Below are 19,429 nucleotides of genomic sequence, written 5' to 3' on the forward strand. Positions count from 1 at the left end.
CTACTAACCAAAAAAAGTACAGGACCAGATGGATTCACAGCCGAATTCTACCAGAGGTACAAAAAGGAGCTGGTACCATTCCTTCTGAAACTATTCCAATCAATAGAAAAAGAGGGAATCATCCCTAACTCATTTTATGAGGCCAGCATCATCCTGATATGAAAGCCTGGCAGACACAACAGAAAAAGAGAATTTTAGACCCATATCCCTGTGAACATTGATGTGGAAATCATCAATAAAATACTGGCAAACCGAATCCAGCAGCACATCAAAAAGCTTATCCACCACGATCAAGTTTGTTTCATCCCTGGGATGCAAGGCTGGTTTGACATATGCAAATCAATAAGCGTAATCCATCACATAAACGGAACCAAAGACAAAAACCACATGATTATCTCAATAGATGCAGAAAAGGCCTTCAACAAAATTCAACAGCTCTTCATGCTAAAAACTCTCAATAAACTAGATATTGATGGAACGTATCTCAAAATAATAAGAGCTATTTATGACAAACCCACGGCCAATATCATACTGAATTGGCAAAAACTGCAAGCATTCCCTTTGAAACCTGGCACAAGACAGGGATGCCCTCTCTCACCACTCCTATTCAACACAGTGTTGGAAGTTCTGGCCAGGGCAATCAGGCAAGAGAAAGAAATAAAGCATATTTGATTAGGAAAAGAGAAAGTCAAATTGTCCCTATTTGCAGATGACATGATTGTATATTTAGAAAACCCCATCATCTCAGCCCAAAATCTCCTTACGCTGATAAAGCAACTACAGCAAAGTCTCAGGATACAAAATCAATGTGCAAAAATCACAAGCATTCCTATACACCAATAACAGACCAACAGAGAACAAAGTCATGAGTGACCTCCCATTCACGATTGTGACAAAGAGAATAAAATACCTAGGAATCCAACTTACAAGGGATGTGAAGGACCTCTTCAAGGAGAACTACAAACCACTGCTGAACGAAATAAAAGAGGACACAAACAAATGAAAGAACATTCCATGTTCATGGATAAGAAGAATCATTATTGTGAAAATGGCCATACTGCCCAGGGTAATTTATAGATTCAATGCCATCTCCATCAAGCTACCAATGACTTTCTTCATAGAATTGGAAAAAACTACTTTAAAGTTCATATGGAACCAAAAAACAGCCCACATTGCCAAGACAATCCTAAGCAAAAAAAGAAAAAAAATAAATAAAGCTAGAGGCATTGTGCTACCTGACTTCAGACTATACTACAAGGCTACAGTAATCAAAACAGCATGGTACCAGTACCAAAACAGAGAGATAGACCAATGGAACAGAACAGAGGCCTCAGAAATAATACCACACATCTACAACCATCTGATCTTTGACAAACCTGACAAAAACAAGAAATGGGGAAAGGATGCCCTATTTAATAAATGGTGCTGGGAAAACTGGATAGCCATATGTTGAAAGCTGAAACTAGATCCCTTCCTTATACCTTATACAGAAATTAATTCAAGATGGATTAAAGACTTAAATGTTAGACCTAAAATCATAAAAACCCTAGAAGAAAACCTAGGCAATACCATTCAGGACATAGGCATGGGCAAGGACTTCATGTCTAAAACACCAAAAGCAATGGCAACAAAAGCCAAAATTGACAAACAGGATCTAATTAAACTAAAGAGCTTCTGCATGGCAAAAGAAACTACTGTCAGAATGAACAGGCAACCTACAGAATGGGAGGACATTTTTGCAATCTACCCATCTGACAAAGGGCTAATATCAAGAATCTACAAAGAACTGAAACAAATTTACAAGAAAAAAACAAACAACCCCATCAAAAAGTGGGCAAAGGATATGAACAGAAACTTCCCAAAAGAAGACATTATGCAGCGAACAGACACATGAAAAAAATGCTCATCATCACTGGTCATCAGAGAAATGCAAATCAAAACCACAGTGAGTTACCATCTCACACCATTAGAATGATGATCATTAAAAAGTCAGGAAACAACAGATGTTGGAGACAATGTGGAGAAATGGGAACGCTTTTATACTGTTGGATGAAGCTGGAGAACATTATGCTAAGTGAAATAAGCAAGACACAGAAAGGCAAATACTGCATGATTTCACTTGTATTAATATATGGAATCTTTTTTATAAAGTCAAATTCATATTAACAGAGTAAAATGGAGGTTATCAGGGCAGTGGGTGGGGAAAAAGGGGAGATAATTGGTCAAAAGATAACAAATTTTCAGTAACAAGATGAACATGTTCTGGAGCCCTAATGTACAGCATTGGTGACTACAGTTAATAGGACTGAATTGTATACTTGAAATTGCTAAGAGAGTAGATCTTAAATGTTCACAGTACACACACACACACACGTAAGTATGTGAGGCTATGGATACGTTAATTAGCTTGATTGGTAATCATTTCATAATGTATATGCATATGAAATCATCACATTATATGCCTTAAATATATACATTTTTAATTTGTCAATTTTACCAAAATAAATGTGAAAATAGCAATAAAATACCACCAATTGCTCCAAGGGTAGTGATCAGCCTGTAGTCAGACCTGAGCTTACAGCTCAGACTCTAGAGGTGGAATAATGTTGCCCCCGTGGCTTCAGTTTGTTTAGTAACCTTAATAAGGTCTAGGAGTGTGTGGATTTTCATAGCACTCGTCTGTATCCCCAGTGTTCACCTTAATGGGTATATAATTACTTATAATTTTGAAGGATGCGAGTATTTCCTTCTCTCTGAAATACTCATTAAACAAAAGTACTGCACAGAGCAATAAATACTATTTTTTTTTTCGAGATGGAGTTTCATTCTTGTTGTCCAGGCTGGAGTGCAATGGCACGATCTCGGCTCACCACAACCTCCACCTCCCAGGTTCAAGCGATTCTTCTGCCTCAGCCTCCAGAGTAGCTGGGATTACAGGCATGCGCCACCATGCTTGGCTAATTTTGTATTTTTAGTAGGGATGGGGTTTTTCCATGTTGGTCAGGAAGCACATAACATTATACTTAATACCTGAAAGTAAAAACCAATATCTAATGGACAGAAAGATTCAATTAAATGAAAGCTAGACAAAAGCTTGGGGATTGGTGGGAGCCATAAGCAAGATGTCTATTGCATTTACAAAATTACATAATTAAAATTGCACTTGGCCTTGGCTCGTCCATAGCATACAAAGAGACCCTGGCAACCGCAGAAAATTACTTTGCTGAGCGTTCTGGTATTTTGCCCTTTGGTAGCATCATTCTCCATCCCCCAGCCTTCCCCCTTTCTTCTAATCTGTGCTCATCTGTCCTGTGTTCTCATTCTTCAGGCAACTGGCAATGCCTTCATCACTCATGTGAACTCAGGGGTCATTGCTTCCCCGTTCTCTCCATGTGTCCGGGTTATCTCTCAGAAAGGAGAGATGCCCTATATTCAAGCAAGGAACAAGTCCTCAGCAAGCCTTATTCTATTTTTAGAATAGAATAAGTGGGAATCTGTCCTTAAGCAAGCAACAGATTCCCTCTTTTTCTATTCTAATAAACAAAATACTCTTTGGAGAAGACATATTGGCCTGAAGTGATCTCAATCAATGCAGTTTAAAACCTGTATAGAGAAATTTTAAAAAAGAAGGAAAAGAAAGTCTTAAGCAATGGACTGAAAGTTGTGAGTTTGCAGTTGCTCATTTCAGATGCCAAAAATGAATATTTCCAAGATCACTTTATAAAAACACTGAAATATTTTTGTGACGTGAAGAAGATAAAGACCTTGATGTTAGAGATGCATGTGAAGAGTTCAAAAGATCATTCCCTGCTCCTCTGAAAACTAAAAATGCAATTACCATATGACCCAGCAACTGCACTCTTGGATATGCGTTCCAGAGAAGTGAAAATTTATTCACGGAGAAACTTGTACACAAATGTTTTATTCATAAATAGTTGAAAACTGGAACTTACTCAAATGTCCTTCAGTGGTGAATTGCTAAACAAACTGTGGTCCATCCTTATGGTGGGAGATTACTCAGCAATAAAAAGGAAGTACTGAGACATGCAACAGCTTGATGAACCTTAAAGTAAATTGTGCTGACTGAAAAATTCTATCTTAAACAGCGACATACTCCATGATTCCATTTATATGACATTCATGAAGTAAAATGATAAAAATGGAGAATGGATTGGTCGTTGTCTGGGGTTGGGGTGGGAGGGAGAGTGTAGGAACACCTATAAGGGGGTGGCACAAGGAGGGAGCCTGGTGTAGGGGTGTCTTGATTGTGTTGGTGGTTACATGCAGCTGCACATGTGATGAAACTGCAAATTGCTACACACAATCACAATACATACACACACAACACATACACATATACACAAATAAGTGCATATAAAACCAGTAAAATCTGAACAAGCTCTATGGACTGTAGCAATGTCAATTCCTGCAGTTAATTTTGCACTATGGATGCTTAAGTTGTTACTACTAGGGGGCTGGGGAAGAATGTGCGGGACTTCCCTAGTACATTTCCTTGCACCTTCCTATGTATCTATATTTGTTTCAAAATAAGTTTTAAAAAATAATTTTATAAAATATAAGTGTGAAAGAAAAGCAATAACTGGACATTAATATTTTAGATAATATATGACTTTAAACATGTGTCTGTAATGCAATTAATGAACAAAATATTACAAGTGTACCTTGAATATTTTATTCACATATACAAAAGTAGTGTAGTTTTCAAAACATCTTTTAAAAATATCTTCTCATTAGGAAAATGGGGATTGCCTGACATTTGAGATTGCATTACATCTATACCTAAATAATTAGGTTCCTCCTTGGTGCCCATAGCGCCCTGGGCATAATCCTATCAACACACTCACAAATACCTGTTTGTGGGCTTCTCTTTTCACCAGTTGCTAAGTTTCTTGGTGTCAGAATAATAGCATGGGTGAGGGTAGAGCTGGGTTTGTTCATTTCTTCCTTTGTTCTTTCCCTTATTCATCCTTTTGTCCACCCATTCAACAGTGTGTTAATTCACTCATTCTTTCAACAAACACTGAGACCTAGGACTAGGCACTAGGCATTGAGTGCTGGGTGCTGAGCACACACTCAGTAATCCAGGGAGACAAGATGCATGCCCTTTGGAGTTTACATCCCTGTGAAAGAGCTAAAAAATAAAATAAAAACACCAATCACAAAAGTAGATAAACTAATGAAGAAAATAATTGAAAATTGTGATTACCTTTTGGCAAGTAGAAATAAGAACTAAGATAAGGGAGAGTGACAGAGTTGGGGGCAGAGACTCCTTTTGGTCAGATGGTCCAGGAAAACCTCTCTGTGGATGGCATGTTTAGGCTGAGTCCAGGAGATTGAGAAGGGTTAGCAGTACAAAGAGCAGAATGGCATTCCTGGCAGAGGGAGCAGTGCATACAAAGGCCCTGGGGTAGGGAACGGTCGAGTATGCTCAGGGAGTCAGTGAAGGCCAGTGTGCAGGGGACTGGTGGCCAGGGGTTAAGTCCCAGGGGCAGAGGTGGAGAAGTCTGAACTCACACCTTCAGCTCTAGATGCTATTGCAGGGTGAAGCATCTCTGAGGCTCTTGCTGTGTTAATTCTTATAGGATACGTATCTGTTTATTTTCAGAGCCACATCCTGAATTTTGAGAAAAATAAAGGAACATTTTAAGGCTCAGAATCCAACCTGCTGAGAGTATGTGTTCAACTCTGGACTTTCTCAAAGCTTGTGGTTCTCTTTGGCCTAGGTCAGGATTGAAACGCAGAGAATCATGTTAACAATGGTTCCTAAGTTGCCATATCCACTCTCAGTGGCTATGGGAGTGACGGGTACTCTCCTCCTGAATGACAGCTCAACTCCCCTTACAACTGCCACCCTCACTTTTCAACTCCTTGGCCAAGGAGGGTCACAGGCAAGGACTGTGCTGGACATGGGGTTGGTGGGGAGAGACTTTCCGTGCCCTGCAGCCATGCTGGGGCTCCCTGGGGGCTGCTGGGTATTTGGTGCACTGGCTGGTGTCCTCTGTGTACTAATCCACTTTCAGAGAGTCTTTCTTATTTTGCGTGTCATTGTTGTGCCTGTGGAGGGAGTGGTGGGGAGAAGCATTTGGCCTCAGGAGGGGCTTGCGTCAGTCCTCCAAGTCTGAACCTGAGAACCATCCTTGACACTTCTCTCTCTTTCATCCCCCTTATACCATCAATTTCTAAATCCGATCACTTTTACCCCCAAATAACTCTGAAGTCTCTCCCCTTCCCATTATATCCACAGTTATTTCCTAGTCAAAGCTGCAATTATTTCTTACTTGGACCTTGGCACATTTCAGGGGCACACATTTTCTCTTCATCCCCCAGCTTAAGCCAGTTCAGTGACTTCCCATTTTCCCACTGTTAGACCAAAAGCCAGAATCCTTGGCATGGACAATGGCCTGGGTACAGCCAGGATTTGTTGCCAGCCTGGCCTCCCTCGTTCTGCTCCCTACATCTGTGTGTCAGCCACGCTGGCCTTCTCACAGCCTCTGGAGCATACCGTACCATCTCCCACCACAGGGCCCTTGCACATGCTGTTTTTTCTGCCTGAAATGCCCACTCCATCACATCCTGCACAAATATATTGTCCCCACTTAATTCTGTACATGTTCAAGATCTCAGGCCTAAGCTTCACTTCCTTAGGGAGTTCTCTATCCAATGGACTCTACTCCAGTTTAGACCACTTGCCTTCTCCCTCTGTGTAGTAATGATTGGCTTAATATTTGTCTCCACTAGAGTAGAAGCTCCATGGAAACAAGACCCTCACCAATATTGTTCTCCACTATGTCTGAGAGGCCAAATACAGTGGCAAACTCATAGCAAAAACACGATAAAATAGATGTTGAATAAGCAAATAATGAATTAATTGGAAAGTGGGAGTGGGGGATCTTGGGTTCTGGTCTTTCTTTCCCTTCCTCCCTGTTTCTCTCTCTCTCTAACTCAATGAGCAGTATAATCAAACTAACTAGATAAGAAGTAGAAGGGGTAAAAATACAGGGCTTGGGTAGTAAGAGCTGCAAGACATGGTACAGAGAAATCCATAAATGTCCAATGGATGCAGGCAACCGAAAAGCCCTCAGCATCTGACATTTTTCTGAGTATGGCAGAAATCTAAAATGTGTCAGTGGCTTGGCCCCTGAGCATTTAGATTTTTGTAGGCTACTACACATTTGGGCTACTACACATTTGGGCAAAATTACTTCCAAACTGCTGGGCCATGTATAGATTACTACTTTCCTGGCCTGCTTTTAACATTTATTTGTAGGAGGCAAGACTGAGCCAATGGTCCTGAGGGCCCCACGGTAGGCCACCGAAGGCTCAAAGAGTCTGGTGGCACCATTGGCTCATGTGCACACCCAGCAAACTCATGTTCTTGCATCCAGCTTTGGAGCTGGTGGGAGACACTGGATAAGGACTGTTTTCAAGGAACAACCACTGTGAGCTAGCTTAAGTAGAAAGGGGAAATTTGTATCTCCAGACTCAAGACCATGTCTTATAAAGGATCAAAACCAAGCACACAGCCAGGGCTGCCTCCCTCTGGACATCTTATTTATTCTCTTTGATTTTAGAGCGCTTTGGTGGGTGTAAGAAGTGACCCTGCTCCTTCCATTTAAGAGACTTGCCCAGATTGGGAATCTGAGTCCTGTCCTGAACTCTCAGAACAGGACCTTGACAGGCCCCAGCTGCATGAGGGTCCACATACAGCCCAATGAACCATGGCCAGGGTGGAGAGGTAACCATGAGCAAACCACAGAGCTCCTCAGATCCACTCCTGGAAGTTAAGGGGGCTGATGAGCTTGTGGCAAGCTTGGTAAACATGCTAAGAGGCTCTGACAGTATGATGCCTATCTTTGGAATGAAGGATCTGTACTGAATGTTAATAGAATCAGCAGTGGGAAACTCCAAGTAAGGATGACCGCCTTTTTACGACATATCATCTGGTTTGTTGTACTGTACACGGTGGGAGAATTATACACAGTATGAGACTGGAAGTCCCTGTAGTAAGAAACTACGTGGTCTGGTGTTCTAACAAACACCGAATATTCTACTGGGGCTCAAAAATAAGTAGTAATGACATCATCTCCGTGGCTTTTTCATTACTGACACTAGCATGAAAGCTATTCTTCATGGCTTAAGTAATCCCCAATAATCAAAACAACGCACAATCTTGCTGAAAAACCCATTTGCTTTGCTGCTGGGGAATGTTGTCATGTGAGGAACTGAAGCATAATGAGAGTGACTCACAAAAGGGTTTCCACACGAAGAGAACAGGCCGCCATCTCCAGCCTTCCTTTGGTTTTCTATGCCCATAAATTTGATTTTATGCACCTTGCAGGGTTCATAGCCACCTGCATTCTCTTTCCATTGAGGATGCCCTCTGCCATCCTGGTCCTTAACCCAGAGAAACAGCGCAGGAGTATCAGGAGTCTGGATAAGTCTGAATTATCAGCAACTGAAAGTTGTGGTGTCAGAACACAGCAAGGCCGGTCATGAAGCTGGAGCAAAGAGGGTGATGTCACACCAGTGTGTGCCGACTGTGAGCTACACCAACTCACACAGGCCTCTTTTATTCCAACAACAACCCCTCGAGGTCAGTATTAAGTTATATAGCAGCAATGGGTAACCACCAAGTTGTTTAATGCACAGATGTAAATTTGGGGACAATTTTTCTTACAGTAATGTGGGGAGCAGATTCAGCAACATACACCCTGGAGGCAGAATGTTTATGTTCTGCAGAGCAAAAAAGAAAAAAAAAAAAAACCCCTTTCAACCATCAAAAGACCAGGCAAGGCTTGCTGATTTGCAGGACAGAAGGGATTCTGGCAAGATGTGCCTGGAGCCAGGGGAGCGGCGCTGAAGCCCAAGGGATGCGTGGGGAGGGGCAGGATGTGGTGTGCATTGCCCTGGAATCGTGTTCCTGAGCCTCATCAAGGAGGAGCCGGGTTTCCTGGAGCAGCCGCCCCTGTGATGACACGAAGGAAAAGGATATGATCAATATCCTTTCTGAAAAGGATGGAAAAAGGGCACCCTCCCCTGGACTCACACACATTTTTTTCTAGCACAGCAAGACAGAGTGAGGTCCCCTCAGCCTCTGCGCACATCAAGGCGACAAAGTGGACAATGTCTGGTTCACCTTTCACCTTCAAGGCCAATTCTGGGACTTACAGAGTAGGTGTCAAAATTGTATTTTAAGACAAATGCACTTGGTACTGATGTGCTTAATGGCTCCATTTTAGACATTTTCCACAATTCACCCTCACACCTGAGGCAATCTTAGTACAGAAAAATCTTGGCAGAAAAGTGAACAGGTGACAGGTTTAGGTTACCTGTGAGTGTTTAATTGAAGGACTGTGGTTTCCTTGCTCCTTTGGCTTCACACAGATAATTAAAAATTGAAAGTGCCTTGAATATTTATTCATTTTTTTCACCAACAGCTGATGATCATTAAACACACAGAAAATTCACAATAGCATTTGGTCAAGCCCTTTGTTCTTCCTGCTTGTACAAACCTGCAGGGTGGTTATGAAGATGGATGAGCTCTGGGCATACATTGGTTTTCAATCTGCTGTAGGATCAGACACCCTTCCAGATGGAACAGCCCCACCTCTGGCTATAAATATTATAACCCCAGGGATTTCTAAGGAAATACACATTCAGTGCTGAAGATCCCAGGTGTGAATTTAGCTTAAGGAATGTGGAACGGCAGCCCCTGCCTTTAAACTTTATAATAAGGGTCCTTCCTGGAAGCGCAGCCTCCCCGGCCCACGCGACGTCTTTTCCTGGAAAACCAAAGACCTCGAGAGCTGCCGCGGCCAGGGCAGGTTCTCAGGTCTCTTTGGCTCTGAGCTCCTTTTTGTAATTCAGCTTCCTGACGCCTGCATGAAGATGCCAAACACGAAAATGACTATTGTCCCCTTCTAATGGACAAAAGTCCAGATAGGAATAGGCCTTGAAAAAAATGAGATTCTGCCCTGTTTTTGGCCAGTCCTGACACTAGGATCCTTCTTGTAATACTCAGGTGAGGAAAAAACAAGTTACATATTTTCTTTACCTGCAAATACTGTGAAATAATAAAACTTTAAATAGAGCATTATTAAACCTGCACTTCCGAAAGAAAACTATTGTATTCCCACATTTTTATTCCAACACACACCCTTCCCTCCACCCTCACATTCTTCATGTTCCTGAAATTGAGATGCATCTTACAATAAGAGTTTACATTTTATGTCATGCTCCTCTCTTGAAAAAAAAATCTGTTATTGAGTTAGTTCTTTGTCTTCCATCTTATGCTAACTGAATTAGGGAAATATGCCATGTGTTTTTCACCATCCAATTAGTTTAAACACAAATATGCTCAATAACTGCAAAAGGTGACTCTAATGAGCTCCGTGAAAAGCATTTATTTCTTCCTAGACACAGAAATTTCTATCCTTATTCAGTTTGTCTTTCACTTATTTTTGGTTCTGTTCTTGTAGGAACCCCATGTATTTCTTAGCTCACCTTGATCTTTATTGGGCTGTTATATTGCTTTTTCAAGGACATTGTTATTGTTTGCAAAAAGTCCTTATTCTCTGACTATGACTATGCTCAGCATTCACTTTGAAAAAAAAAATTTTGTAAACTAATTTCTGCAGTGATTTGCTCCCCTTAATGCTCTGCAAAATGCCAGCTGCCTGTGGATATTTCTGGAATTGGCTGCTTGAAACTAAAGGCTCTCAAGTTTTGTAATGATTTTTCCATGATCCTGGCTGTGTCTGAAACGTTTTGATGTGAAGAAGCATAAACTGGCTGGACCTTGAGCTGCAAATGAATTTTGTGGTCGGCAGGACTGAGAGTTTCATGTTACTTTTTGTGCAAGACCACCCACTGTCTCCCCACGACCTCTCCACTACCCCCCACCCACTGGGCTGTACAGCTGCTCTGGAGATGTTGTTATTGAGTCATTCTCCTTCAAGTGGACTAGTCACTCAACAACACACACTTTAAGGTTACCGCCTTGTGTCCACCACTATCTTGGGCCTGATGGGGACAAGCAGGGCAACCCTTGACATAAAAAGATTTTGTTTTGATTTTCAGGTGTAAAGGCTCTGAGCTCATGAACCTTTATTCCACAAGGATACGTTACATGCACAGGAGTTCTCAGGGCATAACAGAAAAAAAAAAGCAAGAAAGCGTGGTTCTCCTAATAGTAATTCGTGCCCTGTCCTGTGTTAACCCAGATTCCTTTATCAGGACCCTGCACTCATCCCCAGTTGCTGGGCATGTGGGCTGCTAACACTTCACAGCTGCATACTTTTCTGAAGAACTGCCTGTGGCCAATGGTTTCCACTTGTCCTGAAATATCAGGCAGCATATTACATCCAATGGTATCTGACATAGGAATACAAAAACTGGTCCCCTTGCCTTGAAGTGGGATAAACCTATAGTGCTGTCATGCTACATGTAGGGTCAGGCTGAGATTAGACCCCAGCAACATCACATTTTCACCTGGCCCTTTCCCCTGCCCCACCTCATTTCTTTCCTATCTCTTCTCCTAAAATGCTCATTTAGTAAATAATTCAGAATAATTCTTACCTTGGGCTTTGCTTCTGGGAAAACTGAGCTGTGAAAAATGTTTTATCTCTTTAAGAAATTTTAAAATAAAAACAAAGAAGGGAGAGAAGACATGTAAGATTACCCTTCATGCAGGCCTTTATTCAGGCCTTGCTATGGAAAAGAAACTAAAATACCACCCCTGAGAGAGCTTCCTGGCTTCAGCAATGCCACCCTTAGTCTCTTTAGAAGAACGTTTCAGTGGCATTCTTCTATAGCAAACACCATACACCATGCACCCCAAATAGCTGCCAAGAAACGGAACAGGGGCAGCAGGGGCTGCCCTTCCTCTGGAGGGTGGAATCAGAGCCCTGACCCATGTCCAGAGTGGAAGGTAAACTCAGGTTGAGTTCAATAGAAGGAGCATCTAAGGGGCTCATGCAGACGGAAAAGGTCTTCATGAGTCAGGTATGCAGTGACTCTGGAGTTAGATGAGAATCTTACAATTCTATGAGAGAAGTCACTGCAAAATGACTTTCATGGAATTCCAGAAAACCATGTCCAAAAATAGCAAAATAAGATCCTTTCTTGCACTGTAGTCTATGTAGGGATAAAATATACATTTTGAAATGAGACAGACTGACCACAGGTAGAGTGAATATGCAGCTACAGAGGGATAAATCCATCCTCAAGGTACACCAGGCTTAAAGCATGAAAGAAGGAGATAATATCCCAACTTTGGTGACCCAAGAGGCTGTTAGGCAGGTGTTGGACACCATGGCAGACAGTTAAGCAGTAAGGAAAATAATCCCGTAGTGTATGAACCTGAGCCGACTTGGTGCCCATGGCTGGGCTGGGCTACATCAGGCTCCTCTGGTGTGAGTTTACATTTCACGATATGACACTTGATCTCAAAATAGTGCAAAACACATGAGAGCAAGCTGTGTGCATAAATTGGTTCCAGTGCACACAACAAGTTAAATACAGATAAAAACATATTTATTTTAAATAGAACTGGCATCCCAAGTTATAAAAATATAGTAATTTGATTCCTGACATGATGTTTTAGCACTCTTCACCATAAGACCCACCAGACCCATCTTTGTCAGTCTTTGTTGCTCCATCAATTCCTTTCTCAACAAAGGATGAACAGGGAAAGATAAGAAAAAAGAGAGAAAGACTGAGTGACCGTGGGACTGAGAAGCAGTCAAACATGTGGATGATGGGTGGATGGATGGATGAGTGCATAAATAGGGAGAGAGAGAAAAAGGGGCACTGGGAGACAGGGAGGCATACATTTATTTATACAGACAGAGAATGAAAATAGCAGTTTTGCCTCCATAGAAAAAGCATTCCTGAGAATGAAGTCAACATAGGAAAACAACACAAAGGTGAGAGAGGGACAGATACATGAAGACATCACATGAACTACTGGATCCACTATAATATAGTAGAAACAAGAGTAAGCTCAAGATCAGTTTCAGAGTTTGCTTGGGGAGCAGGAGAGTCCATGAGTGGCCAATGTTCCTACCTGGGTATGTTCCTAAAAACTTTTCTGCCCAGGCCAATACATTTCATTTCCCAGTGTCTTAGTTCCTCATGTGTCAAGTGTGTGGGGAGATGAATGTAATATTTGAAATGTCACATGATTCTTTTGAATCAAGTTTTACTCACTATTCTTTATTACTCTTTCAAAATTTAGGTTTCAGATCCCATTTAATTTTATTCTATATTGGCACAATCCATAATAAATTATCTTATATTTTCACCTCTCACTGCTCAGTAGTTTACTTGTATTTAGTAAAGATTTTCATATACAAAAAAGTAATGATTTTATGATGATGAATACTGTTGAGGTTTTCTTCATTTTGTTTCTTATCTTAAAAAAATAATCCTTCTAATCTCATGACATAAAAAAGTTTGGAATTCATCATTTCTGTCCTTACAAAAGGAAAAAGCTGAATAAACTGAAAATCAACTCTCTTCTAAGATTCAACAGAATATTAATGTCACAGGGCGAATGCTGTCCCCAAAACTGTAGAGGCAAGCAAATAAAGAGAATTATAGCTTACTGGGAGAAGAGAGTGCTGCCGTAGCCAGTGACTCACAGGAAAACTTAAAGGGTAATAGACTAATTGCTGACGTTTGATAGTTTTCTCCTGGAGACCCAGCCTTATGGGGACCCACACTTTCATGAATCTGATCCCCAGGAATTTCACCATGTTCTCAGAGTGAAGATCAGAGAATATTTTCTTCCTAATTCCATTGGGAGAAGGGAAAAGTAACCATTTGGAAATATGCCCAGAGTATTCTGTTCTCCATAACAAAGACCTGCCCTCAAAACAACACAAAACAAAACAAAAACTGTTTTATCAGAACCTTACTCAACATGGATTAAGGGCAATATCCAACTCCAGCCCCTTCTAACCTCACTGTTCTATCTAAGGGGGTGAGGGGAGCTGAGAAGCATTTGTGCACGTCACAACTCAGAGTCACAGATCCACTAAAAGACTGAGATCTAATCATAGGATTACAGAAAGCTTCCTCTCTCCACACAATTTACCACCACTTCAATAGGGCTCCAGTGAATAACAGAAGATAACAGCTGAAAAAACTGTTAATGTCAGACCATATTTTTTTAAAAAAGAAGTCTCTGGGGAAACTGAAAGACAACAGGGATACCCAAAAAGTGATACCAGGGAATATTTAGCCTCTGACACCTACAACTGAAGCAAATAAAAGACATCCTATCTTCTAGTCAGATGAATTTTAAGACCCCACACTGAAGGCCTATTTATTTGTTTATTTTAGTTAATATATCATCTTTACTTTCAACACAAAAATTTACAAAGCATACTAAAAGACAAAACTCAAAACAAAATTAAAAAGCCCAGTCCAAAGAGAAAGAACGAGCATCGGAACCAGACCCAGATACAGCAGAGATTTTGGAATTATTAGACTAGGAATTTAAAATAACTATGATAATACGCTAAGGGCTCTTGTAAAAAAACGTAGGCAATGTACAAGAACAAATAGGTAATGTAGGCAGAGAGATGGAAACTCTAAAAAAAATTAAAGTTAAATGCGATAAATAAAAAACACTGTAACACAAATGAAGAATGCCTTTGATGAACCCATCAGGAGACTGGGTGTGGCTGACAAAAGAATCTGTAAGCCTGAACACATGGTACTAGAAAGCTTCTCAAATTAAAAAGGAAGGGAAAAAAGAATGAAAGAAAAACGAATAAAATATTCAAGAACCGTGGAACAATTTCAAAAGATGTAACATGCATGTAATGGGAATATCAGAGGAAGGAAAAAGAAAGAAATAATGGGGAGAAGAAATATTTGAAGTAATAAAGGCCGAGAATTTTCCAAAACTAATTACAGACACTGACCACAGACCCAGGAAGCTCAGAGAACATCAAGCAGGGCAAATACTAATAAAATCTATACTTAGGCATATCATATTCAAACTGCATAAAATCAGAAACAAAAAGAAAACCTTCAAAGAAGTCAGGTGGGAGGTGGGACAACATTACTTACAAAGAAACAAGAAAAATAATTATATCAGATTTATTTTAAGAAACAATTCAAACAAAAAGAGAGTGGACTAAATACTAAAAGTCTTGGGGGAAAAAAACACACACCAACCTAGAATTCTGCATCCAGTAAAATTATCCTTCAGAAGTGAAGGAGAACTAGACTTTGCCAGACAAGCAAACACTAAGAGGATTTATCATGTGATGTTGACTTTGGGACCTTGTTACACAGTCCACTGAGTAATATTTTATTGTATAAGATGAATGTATCACACATTATAAACCACAATTTGTTTATCTGTTCAACTATTGAAGAATATCTTGCTTGCTTCCAAATTTTAACAATTAAGAATAAAGATGTTATAAATATTCATGTGCAGATTTGTGTGTGGATATAAATTTGATTTCTTTCAACAGTACTTTGTTTTTTAACATATAGATCTTGTACATATTTTGTAATATGTATGCATACTGCTTTATAGTTGAAAGAATACTTTATTTCTAAAAAATATTAAAATTGTAGGGTTTTAAAAATTTTTGTAAAACTTAATACACAGGCCCATTATCTCTAATAAAAGTGAATTCCCTGAAAAGTTAATTTTCCAGGCATTTGGGGAGAGAGTTGGAGAGGTAAGTAGATGGAACACAGGGGATTTTTAATGCAGGGAAATGATTATGGTATTGTTAGATACATGACATTATGCATTTTCTAAAGCCTATAGAACTATACAACACAAAGAACAAACCCTAATGTAAACCATGGACTTTTAAAAATAATAATGTATCCACCAGGCGCGGTGGCTCTCGCCTATAATGCCAGCACTTTGGGAGGCCAAGGTGGGTGGATCACAAGGTCAGGAGATAGAGATGATCCTGGCTAACATGGTGAAACTCCGTCTCTACTAAAAGTACAAAAAAAAAAAAAATTAGCTGGGCATGGTAGCGGGCACCTGTAGTCCCAGCTACTCGGGAGGCTGAGGCAGGAGAATGGCGTGAACCCAGGAGGCAGAGCTTGCAGTGAGCCGAGATCGCGCCACTGCACTCCAGCCTGGGTGACACAGCCAGACTCCATCTCAAAAAAAAAAAAAAAAAAAAGTATCAATATTGACTCATCATTTGTAATACATATGCCACACTAATACAATATATTAATAAAGAAGACTCTGGGGTGGGGAGAGGGTATGTGGAAACTCTCCCTACTTTCTGTGCAATTTTTTTTATAAACCTAAAACGATTTTTTGAATGAGTGTATAAATTTTTTCAAGTAACCCAATGTTTTTATTTTTTTTATTAAACTTTAAGTTTTAGGGTACATGTGCACAACGTGCAGGTTAGTTACATATATATACATGTGCCATGTTGGTGTGCTGCACCCAGTAACTCGTCATTTAACATTAGGTATATCTCCAAATGCTATCCCTCACCCCTCCCCACACCCCACAACAGGCCCTGGTGTGTGACGTTCCCCTTCCTGTGTCCATGTGTTCTCATTGTTCAATTCCCATCTATGAGTGAGAACATGCAGTGTTTGGTTTTCTTTCCTTGTGATAGTTTGCTGAGAATGATGGTTTCCAGCTTCATCCATGTCTTTACAAAGGACATGAACTCATCATTTTTTATGGCTGCATAGTATTCCATGGTGTATATGTGCCACATTTTCTTAATCCAGTCTATCATTGTTGGACATTTGGCTTGGTTCCAAGTCTTTGCTACTGTGAATAGTGCCGCAATAAACATATGTGTGTATGTGTCTTTATAGCAGCATGATTTATAATCCTTTGGGTATATACCCAGTAATGGGATAGCTGGATCAAATGGTATTTCTAGTTCTAGATCCCTGAGGAATCGCCACACTGACTTCCACAATGGTTGAACTAGTTTACAGTCCCACCAACAGTGTAAAAGTGTTCCTATTTCTCCACATCCTCTCCAGCGCCTGTTGTTTCCTGACTTTTTAATGATCGCCTTCTAACTGGTGTGAGATGGTATCTCATTGTGGTTTTGATTTGCATTTCTCTGATGGCCAGTGATGGTGAGCATTTTTTCATGTGTCTTTTGGCTGTATAAATGTCTTCTTTTGAGAAGTGTCTGTTCATATCCTTCGCCCACTTGTTGATGGGATTTTTGTTTTTTTCTTGTAAATTTGTTTGAGTTCCTTGTAGATTCTGGATATTAGCCCTTTGTCAGATGAGTAGATTGCAAAAATTTTCTCCTATTCTGTAGGTTGCCTGTTCACTCTGATGGTAGTTTCTTTTGCTGTGCAGAAGCTCTTTAGTTTAATTAGATCCCATTTGTCAATTTTGGCTTTTGTTGCCATTGCTTTTTGTGTTTTAGACATGAAGTCCTTGCCCATGCCTATGTCCTGAATGGTATTGCCTAGGTTTTCTTCTAGAGCTTTTATGGTTTTTGGTCTAACATTTAAGTCTTTAATCCATCTTGAATTAATTTTTGTATAAGATGTAAGGAAGGAATCTAGTTTCAGCTTTCTACATGTGGCTAGCCAGTTTTCCCAGCACCATTTATTAAATAGGGAATCCTTTCCCCATTTCTTGTTTTTGTCAGATTTGTCAAAGATCAGATGGTTGTAGATATGCGACATCATTTCTGAGGGCTCTGTTCTGTTCCATTGGTCTATATTTCTGTTTTGGTACCAGCACCATGCTGTTTTGGTTACTGTGGCCTTGTAGTATAGTTTGAAGTCAGGTAGTGTGATGCCTCCAGCTTTGTTCTTTTGGCTTAGGATTGTCTTGGCAATGTGGGCTCTTTTTTGGTTCCATATGAACTTTAAAGTATTTTTTTCCAATTCTGTGAAGAAAGTCATTGGTAGCTTGATGGGGAGGGCATTGAATCTATAAATTACCCTGGGCAGTATGGCCATTTTCACAATTTTGATTCTTCCTACCCGTGAGCATGGAATGTTCTTACATTTGTTTCTATCCTCTTTTATTTCATTGAGCAGTGGTTTTTAGTTCTTCTTGAAGAAGTCCTTCACATCCCTTGTAAGTTGGATTGCTAGGTATTTTATTCTCTTTGAAGCAATTGTGAATGGGAGTTCACTCATGATTTGGCTCTCTGTTTGTCTGTTATTGGTGTATAAGAATGCTTGTGATTTTTGCACATTGATTTTTTATCCTGAGACTGCTGAAGTCGCCTATCAGCTTAAGGAGATTTGAGGTTGAGATGATGGGGTTTTCTATGTATACAATCATGTCATCTGCAAAGAGGGACAATTTGACTTTCTCTTTTCTTAATTGAAAACCCTTTATTTCCTTCTCCTGCCTGATTGCCCTGGCCAGAACTTCCAACACGATGTTGAATAGGAGTGGTGAGAGAGGGCATCACTGTCTTTTGCCAGTTTTCAAAGGGAATGCTTCCAGTTTTTGCCCATTCAGTATGATATATTTGTGAGTTTGTCATAAATAGCTCTTATTATTTTGAGATATGTCCCATCAATACCTAATTTGTTGAGAGTTTTTAGCATGAAGAGTTGTTGAATTTTGTCAAAGGCCTTTTCTGCATCTGTTGTGATAATCGTATGGTTTTTGTCATTGGTTCTGTTTATATGCTGGATTATCTTTATTGATTTGCATATGTTGAACCAGCCTTGCATCCCAGGGATGAAGCCCACTTGATCATGGTGGATAAGCTTTTTGATGTGCTGCTGGATTCGGTTTGCCAGTATTTTATTGAGGATTTTTGCATCGATGTTCATCAGGGATATTGGTCTAAAATTCTCTTTTTTTGTTGTGTCTCTGCCGGGCTTTGGTATCAGCATGATGCTGGCCTCATAAAATGAGTTAGGGAGGATTCCCTCTTTTTCTATTGATTGGAATAGTTTCAGAAGAAATGGTACCAGTTCCTCCTTGTACCTCTGGTAGAATTGGGCTGTGAATCCATCTGGTACTGGAGTTTTTTTGGTTGGCAAGCTATTAATTATTGCCTCAATTTCAGAGCCTGTTATTGGTCTATTCAGAGATTCAACTTCTTCCTGGTTTAGTCTTGGGAGAGTGTATGTGTCAAGGAATTTATCCATTTCTTCTAGATTTTCTAGTTTGTTTGCGTAGAGGTGTTTATAGTATTCTCTTATGGTAGTTTGTATTTCTGTGGGATCGGTGGTGATATCCCCTTTATCACTTTTTATTGCATCTATTTGATTCTTCTCTCTTTTCTTCTTTATTAGTCTTGCTAGCAGTCTATCAATTTTGTTGATCTTTTCAAAAAACCAGCTCCTGGATTCATTAATTTTTTGAAGGGTTTTTTGTGTCTCTATTTCCTTCAGTTCTGCTCTGATCTTAGTTATTTCTTGCCTTCTGCTAGCTTTTGAATGTGTT

The sequence above is a fragment of the Pongo pygmaeus genome, chromosome 21 (genome assembly GCF_028885625.2).
Source record: "Pongo pygmaeus isolate AG05252 chromosome 21, NHGRI_mPonPyg2-v2.0_pri, whole genome shotgun sequence".
Lineage (NCBI taxonomy): Eukaryota > Metazoa > Chordata > Mammalia > Primates > Hominidae > Pongo > Pongo pygmaeus.